We start from the raw sequence: 22,464 nt of genomic DNA, 5'->3' as shown, positions 1-22,464 counted from the left end.
AGCGGGGCACTTCGCACTTATTACTTCGCAATAAGTAGGTCACGAAGTGTCTTCTGCGAGGTTACCGTTATTTGCAGGTTAAGTTTCTATGGTTTTTATTTATTTCAATACACATGCAAATATTACCATGTCGTATTAACGACGAACGAAAGGAAGCAAATGTATTAAAAGTTCGATGTCCTTTAAAATTTCCGTCGCGATGCACCGTGACTTCGCTCTCCAAAAGTGAAATACTCCGCGGGAATAAATGAAATTGCATGAAATATCTGCGTGATGTTTTTCTATAGGCTCGTAGGTCGCTTGGTTATTCGCGAAAGAGGATCACACGCGCGTATTATACAGAAAGACGTTGTCAAAAATTATTATTGCCAATCTTGATGCTATTACGCAAAAGTAATTACTCTCGATAAACTATAATGTGTGACTTGTAAAATTTCGTCGATGATATTGTACGTCGAACCATCAATTCGATTCTCTGCAAGAGTTTCTGATAAAAGGATCCGGTTGGACAGGTTGAAAGGATGTCTCCGCGTCCAAGTTAATCGCGACTGTCTCGCCAGTGAAAACGAGAGAAAAATTACGGTATTGTTAAGATTCTCGTCACAGGTCAGCCGACAAGTTTTTGCGCGGATCGTTGTCCGATTTCTCGACTCATCGAGAGATTGAGGGAACCTAGACGATCGGCACCTTTGAAAAGAGACGAGGCAAGAGAGAATGAGAAACGAGTAAACGAGAGTCTCTGCTCATTAGACATCCGGTCGCTACTGTTTCACCGAGGATGAGGCGCGCGCTAGAATCTCACCAATTCGCATCCACCGGCTAATCCAGCGTGCGAGTCGTGCGAGTTTTCAGCGCGTACATACCGGTCATCCAGGTTAAGGTGTCACTCGATGCCCCATTACTTATCGGACTCGAAGTGGATTCCTTCTATTCGAGAGTTTCGATCGGCGGATCGCCGGATTCGCCAACACGACGACCTGGAAATCGACGAGCGAAATTTCTTCGAAAGTTACTCACGCATCTCTCTCGAACCGTTTTACGATCTGACTTTTAATTCAGAAAAATGAACCCTTGTTGAAAGTGGAGAAGAGAGAAATTAAGCTTTTAATTTCTTCGTCGTTAGGAAAACAAAATTCTTAATTACTAAGAAATTAACACTTTGCGGTCGGTATTTTTCTTCTGATCGCATCAACAACTAGTCCTAGCAATGGATATTCGCAATTTCTAAGACAATATTTTAAACGCTGCTACATTCGACTGCAAGAAGTTAACAAATTTCAAAAGATGAAGAACTGGCCAAGCAACGAAATAGTTCGACAATTATGGACAACGATTTTACCATTGTACGTTGGCTTTGGAAAAGGTATCGCGTGTTTAACTCTGCTGCGGTTCTCCGATTTTCGTAACTCGATCTCACACTTGTTTCGATACGTAAAAGGACTCGTACTACTCGAGGGAAGACGTTAATACAACGTTGGAATGCGAAGTCGTGCGTATCGCTGCTTCGCGTTGATAACGGCACGACTTAAAAAATGTAAATTTTAGAAAAGAGACTTTGAGTCAGTGTTGTTGTAAAACTAAGGTTAGATCGATAGCGGCATAACTGTCCTCTGACGCATAACCGATAGAATAATAAATATACCGTTTTACGCGATAAAAATAGAAACATATGTACACTCCTATTCGGTGTTTCGTATTTTTCTTCGATTTAAGAAATTTGTTAATCGTAAAAGAACGCGACTTGCTCAATAATAACCGACGTCTTCTGACAATATGCTATTATACGTAGCTGTAACAATCGTAAGAAATAAAATCGCTATGATATTTTTTTCTAATTGAAACGCATTTTGTCAAAAATAATTCTTCGAAGCAATCTCTTCCGGTAGGACCAGAGATATCGATCGAACGATTAAGATCCGAAGGAAGCTGCAGCGAGTCTGGACGTTTAAAAAAGAAATTCGCGAGGAAACGAGTACAACGGCGTATCGAGAACGCGTGGTCGTACGAAAAACGTCGGCTTTTACGGTTTCAACGATAATAAGAGGAGCCTGCGCGAACGAATCACGAAAAGCGCAAGGAGAACAAAGAATACATTCTCCATCCCCTAGGTCGTGTGGCGCGCAGATAACTGGCGAGATAGCCCCGTTATCGCGGCGAGGGTCCGTCGAAAAATCCCCGGTCGAAGGATCATATCCATTCGAAACGGTTTCCGTGGGGTTCGACACGGTGGTAGGAGGTCCTTTGCCTTCTTACGATGGCGACGCCGCCAGTCTCTCCGTTCTCGCAAAAGCAAGATAACCGGAATACAGGTTTCTGCGGATAGAGTTGTGCCGTGACGACGACGCGAAATGGTAGGGAGTATACCGGTAGAGATGCTAATGTCGGCCTTGTGCCACATACCCGTGCTCCTGGTGCCCGTCCACACGCACTTACACCACTCCATGATCGTGAGTATTGACGAGCGAGAGCACGCGGTCGCGCCAAGCGCTCCTACACTCTACCACCTATATATATACGTATACAAACAGATACGCGTACGTACGCGTATTGCACGCACGTGAATACGTATAATACATGTACACATCTGCAGCCACTTCCATGCTGGCGATCGACTGCAATCCGAACGGGGATCGGTAGGCGCGCTACGCACCGAAACGCATCGCCGCGCCGGTTTGTCCTCTCTTCTTTCGGCGCTGGTGTCTGTATATGGCGACGCCAGATCCTCTATTCGCGTGACGATTCGAGAATCACGCGGACGGACGTCGGATTAGCCTCTCTAGCTATCGCGTTTCAAACCGTTGCGACAGAGACGCGAAACCTGGACGACCTTGTCGAAAATTTGGTGACATCTCGCCTTCCATCTACTCTGCCTGCTTCTAGCTTGCCTTTATACTCTCCATCCGTCTGGCCTATCCTTTCACAGGTTTTAGATAGGTTTTCAAACGAGAACGGAAATTAATCTCGTTCCCATCGATCGTTGCCTCTCCGGCGAGATTCGACACGAAATTGGAACTCGCCCGATGTAAGCGCGTCCGCGCGGCGTCAATTTCTTGCGCCGCAGGTTCTATCTTTGGAAGAAAGAGATCGAGGCGGATGTATCGGCGAGCATTTTTCCTCGGTTCGTCATTCGATCGAAAAGCCTTGAATTACGTAAACGTTCGATAGGATTCGAAGGGGAGGGTGCGCGAGAGAGCGAGCACACGCTCGACGAACGAGAAAAATCGTCGTCGTTCACTCGTTCGTCGCCGCGTAAGTCGCAAACAGGCCTGGCTAACCGGCGGCCGCTAGGTTGCCGCGACGTATTATCGCGAGCGCCGATCGCAATTTCATCGCGAGCAAGAAAGAAGGTTAGGCCAGGCCTCGGTATAGGTTAGGCACGGAGCGCGTTGTATCGCGCGAAAATCGCGTGAAAAACTAGCTGTCCTAGAAACGAACTGGCCAGTCAGTGGCACAAACCACTCCTGACGCGAGCTCGCACGCGCGCCTACCTTCCATCATCGAGGCGTACTCGCGCCAGTCTACGCCTCGTTCAAAAGGGAATCCTTCTCGAATTTGATTTCCTAACGTTCGAACCGGGCAACCGTCATCGTCTTCATCGTCACCGTGACATCCGATCGGCCAGAAAAAAGAATTCCAACGCTTGCCACAAAATTCCTATTACGAATATGTGTAAACGAACAATTTTTTGAAATTTCATTAGCGTCGTAACGAGACACGATTATCGTCGTCGTTATGATGACAGTAATTCATACCGATCGGAAAATATATATTTAAAAGTTAAAGACAAAAGAAACGTATAGAGAAAAATTAGTATACGGCATATATAATAATCTTGAACATGCAATTAGTGCCAAAGATGATTTATTAACAATCGTGTCTCGTTATTAGATTACGGATTTTTATGTGTTTCTAAGAAATTCTAAAGTTGAAAATTACGCGACACGTGCAAGATACGACACGATATATAAAACATTCAAAGTGTAGCGTTCTCCGTAGTACGATTGATAGGTAACGCGTATTTCTACCGAGCTTCTACTTTCTCAATTACATTTTTCAATTACATTCGAAAAATTATGAATTCGTTGAAAAATCCTGTCCAGTCTACTCGTTACAACTACCAATGAAATTTCAACCTGTTTTTCCTATAACGTACACGTAAAAAGTTACAGCTTCTAAGAGTGTTCGAACGCTTTAGCGGACCACCGTATCCTCCTCCTATTGTTTAACACGCCGGTTGAACGCGCGTTTCACAGCGCACCGGTAAAAATAATCAGTATATTTCTCTGCCTATCGGTGGCGATTCGATTTCCGATACGCTGTACACGGTGCACCGTGCGTTCTCGGTCAGACGTTGGATATCTATGCAAAGGAGTATAATTTACAGCGCTAGTTCTCAATATTATTGGACAAAGTTTGCCGACGAATGCAACGGCCGTTGATCCAAGATAGAATTAACAATAAAATATTAGCAAAGTTGCTGGTGTAATTACGACGTTGAATTCGCGAATGGATCTGGTTATTAGACGGCGTGGAACTGCGGTCGCGTAACTCGTTACGCCACCCCTTTTTTTTCTTCTTCTCCTCACTGGCGCGAAAGTAGGTATCTATCGGGACGGTCGTAAAGCCGCAGAAAATAACCTTTGGAACTACCGAGATTTTCCATCGTCTTCTGATCTTCTATACCTATGCCAATCTTCTCGGCAATCGCGTTACGAAATGCCCTTCACAGGCCGCACGTCCAATTTCTCGAGGCGCTTCGTGACACCGTGACTCGCCTCTCGACCTAGTCTTCGATTCGACGAACAATTTAAACGGATGCGCCGATCTTTGAACCGACCGACCAACAAACCATTGCCATTTCGTTCACCTTCTTCTTTCTTTCCTCCATGTCTCCGTCCTCCCGAATTCTTTGCGAATACGTGCACGACCACGATCATGTATGAAGCGTAAGAAGAGAGAGAAAGAGAGAGAGAGAGAGAGAGAGAGAAGAAAGAAAACAAGAAATGTCACGAAATAGCTTCGATCAGAAAATTAGGTTTCGGTACTAAAGTGCGAATTTGGCTGCATTGGTCGTAAAACGAAACGTATACTATTGCTGCAATATTTAATGCTATCTTGCGGAAACATTTTCGACATACTAATCGTTTGATAGTTCTGTAATCACAGTTCTCGCGCGCAAAATGCGTTATAAAGTGGGAAAAATGCGTATTCCTTGTTTCACCCTTTACCATTCGTATACGCGGTATAGCCGAAACGTTTCGGAAACTCGCTACTCCCAGGTCTAGCATTAAATGCAAATCATCGGCTCATTATTCTCGCCGGTGGCTATGAATTTTCCGAGTCGCGACAACGCGAATCGATTACGCGTCGTTTTCAATCGGAGACATAGTCCTCCTTGCGTAATAGGTAATTTTAGGAACGCTCTTTTACGACGCATTTTAACTTCGCGGACACTTTACGTAACTTGTTTTGCCGTGAAATTTTACCGCACACGTTCTTGCTAAGTTTCAAACTGTCCATTACAACGCACCACACGATCTTGCCTGGCTTAGACGCGCTCCATCTCGAAGAAGGAACCTATCTGCCTGTTCTATTTATCTATTTCGCGGCCCTGACTTCATCTCTCTGATCAAGGTTGCTTTACTATTCGTGCAACTTGATTGCAGCTAGTGGATTTTGTAGAGACTGTTAACTCTTCAAACGGTTATGTCGTACATGCACGTCAGGGCCAAAGCCAATTCACAGCAAGAACAACGGATACAATTGGATCATGAAAATTGTTGTATATCTCGATATTTATTCCGTATATTTCTACGACTTTATGCGCGATATTTCGTGTATTAAAATGTATACGTCTAACCCGTTCGACAAATTCAATTAAATTACATTAAATGAAATTCGTTGAAATTAAATTCGATCAAATTGATATCGGATACGTTGATTTATGAGATTGTACCGTGCCGGACCTTGAAATGTCTCATCGCACTGGTCCACTTGTCCAAACTCATCCTCTTCTGTTTAATAATACATAAACTCAATCCTCAAGATACTGTATCGGTTATCGCATACATATAGGGTAATAGCGGAAATTTCGTGTCATCGTGGAGTACACTCTCAATGATGAACCATAACGAGGGATTAATTTCAATCGTTTACGAGGTCGTATAGCAGAAGAAAGTGGCGGAAGTGACGTGTTACTCGGAACAGCAGCTACTAACCTTCGATCGGTCGTTGAAGATCGATGGCTTTGCCTGAGCGAATCCGCGGAAATCTCGGCTAGAACAGACACGTCCGAAACCATCTTTCCACGCCCTGATGCAGAGATTCGTGACAGCGACGAACGCGTTAACGCGTCGCAGAAGGTTTCCGTTATCCACGACCACTACGTGTACATACGTAAGCATCTTAAAGAACGATCACGAGCGACGACACGATGAATTCCTTGAAGGGAAATCATCGTGGGACGCTGCATGGCGATAAAATTCATGCCGCGCATGAATTCGAATTCCTCGTTCAGGAAACTCGTGGAATTTGATTTGGGTGAAACGCGACGAAGATTGGCGAACGGTGGTCGGTTGGATAAAAGGAGCATAGAGAATCGTTAGAAATAGATGGCGAGGGACGGTCGGCGGATTTATCGCGCGGATGCCTGAGGATCACGCGGCCGGCTCCGCGCGAGTAATAATCTTCGAGTGTTCTCTAATGCGAGTTGGAACCGGGCGGCCTCCAACAGCCTGAATTCGTCCCCCTTTCCCCATCTGCCTCCGTGTCCCCGGTTCCTCTCGACCCCTCCTTTCGACAGGAGAGACGGCCATCTTGCTTAGACCGCGGCATGTGCACTGCCGAATGCCGCCATGCTAACGCGACAAAGAAACTTCTAACTCGAGTTGTCGTGGGTTGCCGGTGTCGGGCAGAGGGGCTTTCCATCTCGTCCGTTTGCGATCCACGCTCTCTGTCTGTCTGTCTGTCTGTCTCCCTCTCTCTCTCTCTCTCTCTCTCTCTCTCTCTCTCGCTTTGCCTCTCTGCCTCTCTCTTTCTTTCTCTTACGTTCGATCCTTCTCGTTCTCTTACGCTCGATTCGTTCCTTCGTTTCGTTTCGTTCGTTCGTTCGTTCGTTCGTTCGTTCTTTCTTATTTTCACGTCGTCTCTTCCTTTCGTTCGTTCGTTCGTTCGTTCGTTCGTTCCTCCGACTCTGCGTACGCCGAGAGAGACGTCGACCACTTCAAGGACGACGATCGTGCCGATCGATCAAGCCGCTGGATCGCTGTGGTAACTCCAACCAGACGATGTCTCTCTCTTTCCATCGCGATCTATCTGCCTTCCTACTTTGCGCTTTTCCCTCTTTCTCCTTTGCTCGCGGACAGTTCCTCCTTTCCCTGTTCCTCTGCCGCGGAATCTTTGAAACCCCACTGCGTAACCGTTGTGGGACGCGATCGAGGCTTTTCTAATTTGCTTGTCAGAACGCGAGAACCATCTATCTAAGTTGATCGGAGAACGAGCAGGTTTGACGGTCGATCGGAATAGAAAAAATAGCAGCGAGTCGCGTAAAAACGCTTTGGTTTTACGTAATTACGAAGCGAGCGACGATCATGCACCGACTGATCCTTTAACGATACCTGAATCATCGGACGAGCGAATTGGCAACGGTTAATTCGATCGTCTCGGTTCATAAGAATTTTACCAAAGAGATTTACTAAAAATCGAGTGTCGTTTAAAGACGGCATCGTGTTTTATTTGCGTGACTCTTAAATCTTCTTTGTAAATTATCGGTAAAGGACTGGGTTTAAATCGCGAAACAGTCCTCGGCTAACGAGACTCGAACGTAAGAGAAACAATACACGGTATGAGTGTGCGAATGAGTCGTCAGTCGATGCACCGGTAAAGCTTCGAATATAAAACTCAACAGAGCAGTTACTTAAACAGTTATTGTTCCGCTGTTTTATCGATATCGAATCTATCATCAAAATGTTCATTGGATCGGATTCGTAAATAATTCAAGAATTTTCGCAGTAACGAGTTTCACAGATTTTATAGAATGTTACAAATTTATAGCTTTTCGAATGTCTTTAACAATTTTTCAGTTACATCGTCGTCTCGATTACATGCTCACATTGCCGGCCGTAAGATCATGCGCCTAACTTTAGCATCTATAAACTAACGTTAGATTTTAAACTTTCGCGATGATTAAATGACATACGATACTCCGAGTTTCAATCATATTACTAGCACATTTATCGAGCTTCGCTGCAGGATTTCGCGAGTTTTCAGGTCTACTTATAAACTAACAGATAATTGTGTTTCCTAAATCATCGAGCTAGGAAATTTCGCGTATAGGCCACCGTGTCCAGCCTCGAACGTTCAAGTTTCGAAATCATGCGCCACCTTCCAGGTGTAAAAACATTTTCAAAGTATCGTATATAATACGTGATTCTTTCTCCATAGACGACGTAGCTTACGCGACGAATGGAGGTTGAAATTCGGGGTCGAAGCGGCTGATCCGCGGAACGAGGTCGACGTTAAACTATCCGAATCGAAACGGCGGAGGGAAGGTGGTTGGTGTGTGCACGCGACACACGGAGGAGGAGGAGGAGGAGGAGGAACGAAACGAAACGAAACGGAACGGAAGAAGCGAGCCGCGCGGTGGTGGTTTGCGGCCGTTCGATATAACGAAACGATCGACAAGCACGATTGTTGTTGGTTCACGCGGCCGGCTATCGGGAAAATAGCGGCTGGCTACTTTCGGAGCCGCGGCGGTAACAGCGTCTGCCGGAGGCGCGGTAACAAAGGCTCGACACGGGCTTGCTCGATGCCGGTGATCGACGGAAACTCGACGCGTGTCCCCTTTATTTTTAATCTTTGCTTTAAATCACCGAGCCGCGCACTCGCGACACGCGTCGATGCTGTATTCGCAAATATCGATTCTGAAAAGCGCCGAACAATGCCGCTTATTTTCTGTTTTCAATGCCCATTGTGTCAGAGCCCGTTGCTGTCCAGCAACCGTGTTCTCCTTCTCTCTCTCCTTTTCTCTCCTTCTTCCGTTCTCCTCTCGTAGCCACCTCGCTCGTTTCTCTCGACTTCTGCTCTTTCTCTCTCTCTCTCTCTCTCTCTCTCTCTCTCTTTTTCGTTCGATTCTCTAACCACCGTCGTCGTTGCATAGTTTAAAGCTTCGCTGCAGTCACTTTGAATTTTTAGTCATTTTTACGTGACGCTTCTTCGCTACCGCTCTAATTACTCCTGCAAAGTGGCTGGACACTCGATCATTTTTGACCAGACGTCTTTCTAAAATAATAAAATCACGTTTCTCTTTTTTATTTCTTCGTAATCATCGTCGTTACGTAGAACAGAACGTTACAGAAAGATTCGATGGTTTTCAAGATCATGTGGATTTTGTTACATGACGAACTGTTCGTCGTCGGATGCTTGGATTTTCATATAGGAGGTTGGGCTAATCGACGAAAGGCCAAAGGTTGTATGATCTAACGTTTCTAACATTTTTCTAACTTTTTCTCGAGTTAGTTCGCTTTATCGAAATCTATTATACAAATGCATATTGCGATTACGAGAAGGAATTCCAAGTTTGTCGAGGTATTTCCCACTGTTGTTTATTCTTTCGTCTAGATAACGCAACTCTACAGAGTTCGGAGAAACGTCTTCTTTTTCCAGCATGTTTCACGCGCGGTACTCTTCCGTATTCCATCTATGAATTTGTTGTACTCTGACAAACCACATTTGCAATAATATCGCGTAACTTTTACGTATTCCGTGATAATCGTGTCGCGTTACAGAATATTAATTTCCTACTGAACGATCTTCTACGCCCATTTTCAAACAAATTCCACATTTTGCCAGTGAAATCAGGATATACGGCGTCTCGTTACAATTCTAATGAAATTTCAATATCGGCGAAACAAATTCTTCTCGGTTCACGACCAACATTCGCGTCGAATCGAATCGTCCCACCATCGATTTATTCCGTGGAGCAACATTCCTATTAACGGTATAGCGAAGCTAATAAAAGTTAACGAAGGGTGTTTCTTAATACCTCAGCCTGTTCGTATTAATCGACTTTGTGCGTCGTTTGTATCTGAAATGTATCCGATTTGCGTACGCTTTATGCAAATCGAATGAAACTGTTTGTTAGCATTGCAAATATAAAACGCGGCAACGATGTAGCTCCGATGCGTTGGTCTTGGGCAAATTTGCCACGCCGCTGAAACCGGACAGAATGAAATCTCGGTGAATTGAACGCGATATATGCTGTAACGAGCCGTTAAGTTGCAAATGAACGCGTGCTTACAGGTCGCGATATTACGAAAGCGATGCAGTAACCAAACGATGTTGTCGCCAGCAAAAATCCATTGTATATTCCCGGCGTTTCTTCCGACCATCGAACCAGTGTAAAACAGCGTGTCCGCATCGGTTACGTTTCTCTGTACACGAAAGACGCCTTTTGATTTACGGCGACCAGTCGACTGCCAATTTTTATGCATCTCGTAGGAAAGGAGGATGGTCGCACAAAGTGTGAAACTTTTACCTGCGGCTACGAAAAATTCTGATCAAGCATCGTTGAACGAGTCCTAACGTGTCGTAAGAGTACCATCGTTTAGGAAAAATGCGAAGGAAAAGTTGTAACAAAATGGAGATGAAGTTGTCGGTGATCTGAAAGGCAAATTCGAACTTTTCCAGTTCGAACGATGATAATTCCGAAACGAATGCATGAAATGCAACAATTCAAACGCTATTTTGTAAACGAAAATCGATATTTATACGGATTGCAAAAATACATTGCTGATATCGTTAGCTAATAATGATAAGACACGGCGAATTAAGGTAAGATATCACGATGCAAATATTCCATTTTTCATATACGTTTCTAATTTCATATACCACGATATAACATACTTTTAAAACAGAATGCAACGCGTCGAATGTATTTCGGAGCGCTGTCAACTTTTTCTCCATCTTTTACGACTTTCCTTTTCCCAATTCCTAATGACGACTTAAGCCTAACGAAGTACTTTGCCATTTTTTAACCATCCTTCTTCGACAGAGCAAACATGCGCATAATGCGCGAAATGTGAGAAAGTAGCTGCATAAAATATCCGAGATACAGTGTTTTGTATAACAGTTGATTGATCAAACAATTTTCTACCGAGGTTCTAGATTTTTAATCATATTCTCGAATATATGAATTTGCATAAAAACCTGCAGCCCAGTGACAAGCAATTGCGCCGTTGAAACCGCGTTTAATAAATGGCATACGATCGTTTAAATTCGTATAGCCTGTAAATTCGAGATTCGTGATTGGCCACCGTTAGATTTTTCCATCCGTTCGAGCGTATCGAGTTACCGTTACGTTTTTGTTCCGCTGATTTTGTCGTGTATCGGCGCTGCCATTGCGGTAATCGAATTTTCTGCACGCGCTTTTTCGACAACTATATCGGGCCCGCGTCTTTGTATCCCGAACAGTGAAAATCGAAAGCTAGCAGAGCCTATCTGGTTGATATTTCTGACAGAATACCCGGTTTGTTACGCTCGCGGTTAATTGATTTTGTCGTAGGCAACACACGCGCGTGGTAGTATCGAATTTTCGTTACAAAAAGTCCCATCGAGCCACGCGTCACCGCGTTTCGTCCAAGTGTCGTTGTCCGGCCTTTGCGGTGTGTCGCCTGCAATTTACATGCGAATGCATGCCACCGCTTACGTTATCCGCCGTTTACAAATAACCGTGAACGGCCTCGTTTTGCAAATTGCCGGCGAAACTTTTGTGCTCGCTATCTCGGCCGACCGAAACGTTTCAAAATCGACATCTTCGCTGTTACACATTCTCGCGTACTCCGTATAGCTTCCAGCCTAATGTATTTTTACCGCTTCTGAAAAAAATACAGCCATCGTAACTGCGACAAATAAAGCACGAAATATAAAAGGACGAAATAAGAAAATAGAGAAAAGTACGGCAAAGTCGTAGAGCTATAGAAATCATGGAAGACGATACGAACGGCGAACGTTCGAGGTTGAAACGGAAAAGGCAGAGTATCGTCCGCGAAGTTGCAATTCGCCGATGCACGCGGCAGCGGAGGCAAAGTGAAAGTGCAGTGTGCAGCTCTCTGCGCAAAGCGGCTCTCAGCGTCTTGAAGCCGGGGAGCGCAGAACCTTCTGACCTTGTCCCAAATACTGCGACTGACTGGCTCGTTCGTACCTGGACGACGACGATGGTGGTGGTCGTGCCATGCCGGCATACGCTGCGCTGTTCGTGCAACTTCTCTCCGATGCCGCGTGTACTGCTGGCCCTCTGCTCTTTGTCTCGGATCGCTTGCTGCGCTTCGTCGACTTCCTGTCAGGATACTGCTTGCTTATTACGTTACTTTGGCCACGGTGCCAACGTCTCCAGCACGCTCGAATCACTGGCTCTTATATAGCTTGTCTCCGCGTTCACTGTCGTGCAACATCGAAATATCTACTCGCGAGTGCATACAGTCTCGTTTATAAGTATTTCGATACTCTACTACAATTCCATCGACAGATTCATATTTTCGCTATATTTTCAACCTTCTAAACGAAACAACCATTCTTTACCTTTCAATCTTTACCTTTTCGCGTCTCAATATCGTTTTGATGTTTCAACATTACACAGAGACATTAAAAATCGCTTCGCGCGGATGTCTCTACAGCGTCAAATCTCATTAATCTTTTCTTAATTCTTAATCTTAATTGCTCTTCCAAATAGATGGAGTAATTGGTATTAACTATTGTTTATATCGGTATAAGATCAGATGCCGATTTTAGATCTAGAGAGTTTCGTTCCAAATATATTTGACGCATTTCGAATGTTACCGAATAAATTCTTAAAATATGGTGGCCGAAAAATATTGTATATAGCATCTCGAATTTTCTAGCGAATTGCTGTCTGAAAACCTAGAAACTTGAACGTATATGTTAGTTCGAAGCGTGCCAATGGCGAGGAAGACGAGCGATTCGAGAATTTCGACGAAACGTCGAACGTGAGTTGCGGCGAGAAGAAAGACGAAGAAGAAAACGCGATGGCTGCGAGATCGATGGTTTCAATTTTTTTTTACGACTCTCTGTCGTGAGAGATGCTCGTGAAATTTTAACGGGTTCTCTGCAACGACCTTCTTCTCGGATTCCTCCCGGAGGATTCGAATCGGCCAGGATCACGTCCGTTTATTACAGATCCGTGTTGCGATGCATGCGATTCGCATCCGCAGTGGCGATTCCTTTTCGTCAGGATCGCTTTACGTTCGAGGAATACATTTGAGAAGAAAGCCATCTCTCTCTTGCTTCGCGAAAATTTCCTGTCTCTACCATGTGGCATACGTTTCGCGACATCACAAACGAGTATCTTGGCGATATGTCGAACGTGTAATCGATTGAAGCGATGCCCGACATCGCGTAAAACTTAACTGCAAGAAAAAGAAACGCTCTCTCACTCTGCATAAATTTCGAAATTCGAGTTTTGGTCAACTCCTCAGATCGAAAACTCCATCGCACGACGTGTGCATGTGCGCGTAAGTCAGGGTCGGTCGGAAACACTCTCGAGAAGTATCGAATTTGGGTTTGCTTGGAACTCGTTGCGGAACGTCCTTGCCTCAATGCGTACGGTAAATATGTAAATCGCATACGCAGCTGGATACACCGGCTGAACGCGGCGCAATGGCTAATTTTCTGAATACACGTGCACAAGGTAAAGATATTTTGTGGTTTAGGAATCGCTTCAAATCGTTTCCCACGCATATTATAACAACTGCAACTTTTGTTTCAAACGGTCTTTCCTATGGCAAATAATTTATTCCAAGTGCTCCCGTTACGGGACTCGTCATGTATTTGCGATAGAAGAACATTAAAATAATACCAAAAAATCCCGAAAAATCGTTCGATCTGACCATGGAGCGCAGGTGGCGAGAAGACGAGAACGTTTGGGAGCTGACACGGACAGGATCGTTGGCAAGTGTATCGGCCGGAATGCTCTCGTTTTCGCTGTCCGCGCGTAGAAATGGGTTGGCCGCTGCGAAGAATACGGTGAAGGCAATTAAACGGGAGCGACGGTGCCGATCTTTGTCTCCTCTTGCAATCTCAGATGCAATTAAATCGGATATTTCAGCCGGTGCCGTTTATCGCGATTCCACGAAAAACCTTCCAACAACGACCGGTTGGTCGAAGTAAAAACCGGGCCCTAAGGTTTCCCCTTCTGTCGATCGTTTTTCACGGTAGATCCTTCTCCCTTCTTCCCCTCTGCCGCGGTCCACCCTGTTTCCTCCTCTCCTTCTTCGTCTCTTCTCTTCTCTTATCCTTCCCTTCCGCCACCGTGTACTTATCGATCGTTCGAATCCTTGCGCCCGATATCGGCGCGACGTAATCGAAAACAAAACCGGTTTCGTATATATTATTATCCCGCCGTTGCAAATCACTCGTATGTCGAAACGATCCGCCGACCAGGATGCCCATTAGGCTAAAACGCTGCTACTCGCCTATGAATCGATGCTCTCGGTTATTATCATCCCCGTGTTCTCTATCCTTAGATCGAGGCGGCGAGAGCGCACCAGAGCGACTCGTCTAAATTAATTTCTTCCCCGTTCTCTCGCCGAACAGCCCTAATTAAACGATCGAACCCCTCATCGTCGGATTTGTTCGACACGCACTCGGATCTCCGGATAGCTGCGGATAATCGTGGCCTAACCGACGTCCGTCCGAGTCTTCCTCTTTCCTTTATTTCTTCCCTTCTCTTATCTCTCTTTCTTAGATGGTAATTTTTCTAACAACAGATTTTTCGAAACGCACCAGACGCAAGGAAGACGATGCGTGACGATCATCGCGCGTTAAACTCGGTTTTTGCTCGTTAAGTGGCATCTCGATTAAAAAACGGCGTACTGGCAGGAATAAGGGCGCGCAAGGATACGAGCAGGGTAAACGCACGTCGTATACGTAATTGCGAAATACTGTTTCCGTTCGTTTCGTTGCAAGTGACGCGACCAGGGTCATTCCTCGAAGTCGTTAAGCCCCTAAGAACGCACGATCTGCTGCTCGACCCAGCTAAAGTCCAGTCTCTGCTGTTGGGGTTGGAAAATGAAAAAAAGCCATTTACAAGATATCTTCAAACGTCCATCTTCGAACAGCGATTATCCGCTTCTTTCGTTTTAGCACGCGCGCAATTACTCAAAAATTCTAAGCTTTGTTAGAGAGAAAAAAAATATTATTGTCTTTTTTTATTTGATAATCTCAGGGAGAGAGAGAGAGAGAGAGTCCAGTGTTTCTGATTCGATAACCTTTTAGTAATCAAATTCGCTTGAAAATCGCGGAATCTCCATGGTCACAGTCAATTAACCTTCTTACTCTCCTCGAATCTAACTCGAAATGAACGTTGCGTTGCAATAGTCATTATTAAAACTCGCATAGCTTTTCGATATTGTTAGTGTAATAAAATATAAGTTTACTATCCCTGGCGTGTTTCCTATTTTATCAGAATAAATTATTCCAAGAAAAGAAGATATCCGAAGAAATATGGATGCGAGGAAGGAACGAGACCAGGTTAAGAGTGCTTTCCGTAGTATGATGCATCACTTTTTGCGGCTCGTTGTAAGACCAAGGTCAAGCGTGGCAATCGGAATTCGAATATCGAAATCAGAAACAGATTCTACCATCGATGAAAATGCCGAAATTCATCGGAGCGAATGTTCACCGACTTTAAAAGACCCGTATACCTTTAGGACGACGCGATCGATCTTTTTCATCTCGTCCAGGCGTCAAGTTCCGTTTACGCATGTTCCTAAAGTATCAAAGCATACTCCTCGTACGACTCGAGAGTACCTCGAGAGCGTCGTTTGATTCAATTGCGACAACTCGAAAGACGGCTCGCTCGCTTCCGCGTGCTTCTTCAATACCGTCTCGAATGAAAACGTTGATACGGAACGTTCTTTGTGCGGCTCTTTTACGCCGCGTCGGTTCGATTTCGCAGAAAAACACGCGCAACACCAGGTACTCCGAAAAGCCTTTCGTTTTAATTATCAACAAGTCTGTTATATGACGGCGTTTTATGTTTCGCACTCGATTAGCGTAGTCGTTGGCGAAAATGGAATATCGCCGAGACGTCCGTTCTCTTCGTTACGACGACATCCTTCGCATCGTTGTTATTCGAGTTTTACCAAACGGGGTTATCGAGAAAATAAATGGAGATCCGCATCCAAACTGTTTCTCTCTCGCTGGTCGATAAGACAAAGTCTCGGAGTAAAGAAAAAAAGGAAAAAGGAAAAGAAAAGAGGATAAAGAAACCTATACGCCATCTTATAATTGTAAAGTAAAGGGAAACTGGCAGACGAGGAATGTCACAGAATAGCTGGGAAAATTAAGCTTCGGTGTTTTAGTCCACTAGGAAAGGAGCAACATTCGATGAATTTAACTGTAGCTATGGTCTATAAAATGAAGTTTACGCTTCACTTAGACATCGTAAAGATGAACGATCGACGCATTATCGATTCTTTTACAGTAATCTCATTCCACGCATCGTTCCAACAGCGAATGCACGCGTTTTTCCTTTTAGGCTGTTAAATTTTAGCATGAAAAAATTGTTCTCTTGCACGGACGTTTTGCACGTTACGATTTGATAGTCGTGCAGTGACACGAACAAAGTACGTTATAAAATAGAAAATTACGAAAAGTGCAGAGTCCTCTTAATCTTCGATAAAAATAGGAAAAAATGGTGGCGAAAAGATCGAATTCTGACCGACGATATCATCCGTGCCGATTTCCCGAAGCAAATCGAACCTCGGACTGTTGCGTGTCGGACGCGATGTGAGTTGCAGTTAACGTGAACGCGGGTTCGAGGCAGCAGCACGATTTGCATGTCGCTCGAGGTATCTCTCCTCGGTTCGTAATGAATAATAGATTAACGGCCGCTTATTGGGCGGCCCAACGAGGCCTTCGCGACCGTCAAATGTTAGAACGTTCTAAAATGGCCGCCCCGAAGGCCAGACCAGGTTTTTACGACGACCGGTTTAGAAACCGACTGCGCTTCCCGCACTACTTGCCGTTCGATCGCTGTCCACTGCCAGAAACCAATCACGATCGCTTCTCGAGAATCGACGTTCGATGCGTGCCGACCAATCCAGATCCCATGCAACATATATACGACCTGGCTTTTCGTTCTCGTGCGACTTTGACTTTCTTTCTTACTCCGACTTTAATCAATTATCCCTACCTATATATATATATATATGTGTGTATATATGCATGTGTATATATACATACATACATACATACATACATACATATATGTACGTATACAACTATGCACTTACGATGAAATGTAGCCTGTTTATTTTGTCTTTTTCCTTTTTAATTAATTAATTAAGTATACCAAAGATTAGATTAAATATACTAAGATTATGTAAGAGGAAGAGTACGCGAAGGCGGAACGGGTCGGTAAAGACTACGGTTTTTTACGACGTGAAGTCGTGTTGTCCAAGAATCGTAAAGGTGTGCCAACTACCGATTCAAGATCGAGCATCGATCAGACGCACTTCCACCGCTTCGATGGGACGAGTTTCTTTTTCCACGAATCGAAAGCGGTTCGACGCATTTCCTAGCCCACTGCCCGATATCTTCCGTTCTTTTTTTCTATTCTTCTTCTTTTTTTCTTTTCTAAACCTCGATACGACATTGCGCGTCGAATAAGCACACAAGATCGAGTCGGCAAGACTGGGCTAATTGTCTCGAGCTAACGAGATCGAGGATTTTCTCGCCTCGATAACTTTGGTAACGTTTCGCCGACCGATCGGTTCGCGGCGTAAGAAGACCGATCGCGCTCATCGATCACCGCGTCTCTGGCTGACCGGTAAAAACGTTTGATAAAAATGGCCGATAAAAATGGCCGATAGAAATGGCCGAAAACCGCAGCCACGCGGACGATCTCGTCTTCCAAGCGGACACTGGTAGCTCTAGCTGGTAGACACGGATCGCGTTCGCCGCCACGCATGCTCCATGTTCGAAGGCCTCGTTTTTCGCTTATTTTATTCGATCGGGCGAAACGTCGCACCGAGACCAGATCAACTGAGAGCGAACAAGATGACACGAGAGAAGAGTCGTTAGCTATCGGTGGCATCTGAAATACTTGGAATCTGCGTTGTGTATAGGTGGCGACAGGTTCGAATCACTCGCAACATGACTCGAAGATCGAGACTCTCGAAATTCTTGGCAAGTCGCGAGTCCTGATAGATCTTGCTTCTTTAAGGTCTAAAAAGTCTCGATCGCGTTCAAAGTCTAAAACGTCTTGAAACGTCTTAAGAGATTCGAAAGGTTTTGAAAGCTTGACGAGAGTATTCGATGCATTACGAGCTCTTTGATTACTTCTGTTCAAACGGTATCGTTGATGCAATATATTAAAGAAAGTTCGGAAATTGCGAGTTATCGTAAATACGTTTATTTCACGACGATCGAGACTCTCGAGGCTTTAGAGACTCGTCAAGACTTTCAGAGTTTTAACCCTTAACTACAAAAACTCAGTTTATCCGATACTACTTTAGTCGTTAAATCATCGCATTCGAAAGATCAATCCAACACAGATACGTACTTGTTTGTTAAAATTCTTTACTTGTTTTAGAAAAGAAAATAGAACAGAGCTAGTAGAATTTTTCAGCAGATTGCGCCAATGAAACAGAAATTTATCTCGATATCTTTCTCCGAGCCAACGGAAGTCCGTGATTAAGATTTAAATTTCAATTCAAATTGCAAGCGATTCAAATTTTTCGTCACACGTATACCTATACCTATATTCGATGCGATTCGACGTGTTTCAAATCCCACTGCTAGTTGTAGAGCACGCGTTCAACGCTGGTAGACAGAGAATGACAAAGAGAAAACATTCTCCTTCGGTTTCAGATCGACGATACGAAACGGTCGTTGGACGACCGTGCGCGCCATCGAGGATCGAGAGCGAGAAAGCAAAACGAGCCATCGTCGAATCTACGACATCGCGTTCGAACAACCTCGATCGTTGCACCTTTTTGTTCTACCCAGTGCATCGTCGATGGCTGGTTACAATTTCACAATAAGTAGTAAGAACAAAGGTCTGCTATTACGTCCCCTGGCAGACAATACCGGTCGCGGATAATGAATCGTAATCGCGATCGACTGTTTTGCGGCACGAATTAGGCGAGCATCGTCTGTGCTTAGAATACGATCGTCGCGAATAACAAGCCTCGAATAATGCGACCGGTACAACGTCGTAGATCGTTACACGCTGGCGTGCGCATACAAACTGGATATGGACGCGAGTAGTCTTTGCACCTGCCAGGCGTTCGATTTACCAACTATTTACGATACGCGTGGACAAACGTTTGCCGTCTCGCCTCGAATCTCCACCAAATCACCGCCCTTCCTCCATCTCGGCGGATCATTGTATTTTAATCGTATTTTTGTTCTCTACGCCCGCGAAACGGGACAATAAACCGAGAAACCTGCAAGAGAAACGCGGAAAATAACGCGCGCAACAATGTCCACCGTTCGCTTGATTATTCTTTCCATTCGTTCGAACGCGCGTACCGATCTTAAATTGCGACTCCAAGTTTTTCATCGTTTAACAACGATGTATGCATACACGGTGGTTGTAACAAAGTATTGGCGCGTTATTGTATGCTTATGTACAGCGTTTACGTGCTAGTTAATTAGATCCAAATACAAGCTACAACAATTGAAGATTTAATCATTTAGTTGTACCTTTATGTGGCTACAAAAATTTCACGCTGTGAAAATGGAATATACGATAGAACCTGACAAAACGGTTCAATTGAAAAATAAATAATTGTACGTGCCAACACGTTTTGTAGCCACTGTGCGATCCTATCGTAGGATAGTTGGAGATTTCTCGCGAAGAAAAAATTCCAAACTCAAATGATACGGATATCGCGGTTACAGAGAGGAGAACAATTAGTGGATTCCTCGTTAAAAAAAAAAAAAAAAAAAAAAAAATAATTAAGAGATTAAAGCGTATTTAGCACATTTTTGGGAAAAAAACGGTTTCTAAGTTACACCGTTCCACAAGTTTCAAACAGTTCGTGCTTTCTGACGAAATATCGGCGAGCTCGTGCATACCTTGTTGTTAATTCAACTTGGATCATAAATACAGAACCTTGCGCGAGAGGTTTCCATTCAATTTACGATCTCCCTATACTTTCCCCCTCGCTACTATCAACGAATCGACAAAAACCTATCGATTATGCGTTACCGTTTCTAATTGGAACTGCCGGCGCGAGTTTAAGAGGAGGAAAACGCAGGGAAAAAAAACACACGAAATTAATTTCCGCCTGTACAGGAATTATTCATCGTATTACGGGAGCGCTCGCGTTGAATTCTAACGAGACGGTCGCGCATAGACGTACTACGTATTTCTAGGCAGCGTGTTGTATCTTTTTATAAAATCTTATTTGTCTCGCGAAGGTATTTCTCTCGGCGGTACGTCGTTTCTCTGGATTCAGCGCGGCGACCAACTATCCGCGCGCTGTCCTTGTAGATTCTAATGCTAAATCCGTCTCTCTGAACCTCTCTCTATCTTTCGAGCAACCGATTGGAATGCATTACCAATGGTTTTAAGAACCTTGAAGCCACCGGCCACGTTTGAAAGTAAGCTGCACAATTTCTTACCCACCGGCGAGTCACCACTCGGAATAATTGCTCTTTGCATGTATTACGGTCAAAGTTCGAATCTCGTTCTCGCTTGCTTCATCGATCGATCGCTGCCCGCTCTATTAATTTACTCGTCCGTCTCATTTTTTTCAATCCAACGACGATAAAGGCGCGTATTTTCCAAGATCGCCGGACAATAGTTTGGTCAAGCGCGGAAATCGTCGTGCTATCGAACGTCAAATCGATGATGACATCGTGCTGATATCTCGCGGCGATTAGATACAGATAGAAAAAATACGGAACACAGAACGTACAGCCAGATTCGATAATTACGGTAGCGGACAAAAGAAAGTTAAAAGTTCGCAAGCGCTTTATTTCTGTATTTCTCATTGTGTAATTTCTCTACTAGATATTTTTCACCGCGTTGCTCACAGTCACCTGTTTCGCAGGTGTACATGCTCGCTCAGAAATCTTACGGCGGTCGTTACGTTTCGTTCAACACGTTCCAACGAACTATGGATGAGCTGCGTCGTGAAAAACCGTGTAATTTGAAATCTAAAATTCGTCGTCTACGCCAAATATCGAAGTTTCGTCGAAAATAAGAGATTACAGGTCCTACGATTCTTCAACCGCGGTGTATATTGCTGTACTTCTTGTCTCGTTAAACACCATCCAGTTTGTACAATCTTATTTTATTTATTCTAGATACGATCTATATTTAAACTTCTTGTTTTTTTTCGTCCGTCAATGTGTATCTGATCATCTCGACGAGCAAACACGATCTGCCGATTCCACGGACTTCCGCGATGTCGAAGGTCGTTCGACGGCAGAGTAGATGGCAGTTGCACGGACTAAGTAGGTTTCTGGGTAGCGAATCTTACCAAACCACGCGGCGTTTCGTACCGATCTCGCGTCCCAAGCTTCACCGGTGAGTACGCCTTTCCCTCGGAACCACTTGCGTAAAACTATTCCACGGATTATCTGGCGAATTTACGCGTTTCGTCGAACCACGACTTCCACCGCGTCCAGGTTGGGCACGCGGAACGTGGTGGAATGGCACGACCTTAAGGCGCGTTCGCGGAGCCACTCCCGGCTCGGTAGCGGTGCGTAAAAAAAGAGAAGAAAAGAAAAACCGTTCGCGAGACTTACTTCAGGGCTATCGGGAGCAAAGTCTCCAAACTCGTCCCGATCTCTGTTATGCGATAGGAGATCCTGAATTCCTCTTGTTCGGTAAACGATCGGGATCGCGTGGCGTGATAGACGCGTTTAGTCGCCATTCTAACGATTCTGGGATTCGCACGCGGAGACGCGACAGTAGAATGGCGTGTGAAATTTTGCGGTCGGAATCAAATTTTACCTATGGTTATATTCGAATGGCGACGTCCAAAACAATGTCGAGCGATATCAGGCGGAAAGTTCTGCCGAGCAAAAGAAAATAGTATAGCGATGAAACGCTGTTGTACAGTTGTACAATGTTACTTAAAACACTAAGAAACAGCAAATGGTAAAAAATAAAAATAGTCAAATATAAAGGGGAAAATGTATGCGGCCGGAAACTTGTGCACGCCACTGTACAATGGTTCGACAAAGTATTTAAACACTTACCATAGAATCATTTATAATAAAAGTATTCGTTGCATGAAGCATTCTGAAATTAGCGCTGTATTTATCTAGTCTGAGAACAATTTAAAAATATATCTGGAGGTTACCAAAGATTTTATGGTAAACGTATCTAGTAAAAAATCAGTGTGCGATATGAATAAGTATTTTAAATTAAAAAACAAATGAATATGGAACATGTTTAAAAAGGAAAAAAACAAATCCCCTACTGTT

The 22,464-nt window shown here is 44.4% G+C and overlaps 1 long non-coding RNA gene across 5 annotated transcripts in view; it reads left to right on the top strand.

Moving 5' to 3' along the window:
* Positions 1–22,464, top strand: part of LOC125386453 — an 88,644-nt gene that overhangs the window by 32,769 nt on the left and 33,411 nt on the right. The gene's annotated exons all lie outside the window — the stretch shown is intronic.

Source organism: Bombus terrestris, chromosome 15 (genome assembly GCF_910591885.1).
Source record: "Bombus terrestris chromosome 15, iyBomTerr1.2, whole genome shotgun sequence".
Taxonomy (NCBI): Eukaryota; Metazoa; Arthropoda; class Insecta; order Hymenoptera; family Apidae; genus Bombus; species Bombus terrestris.
This window is presented reverse-complemented; position numbering and strand designations above follow the sequence as displayed.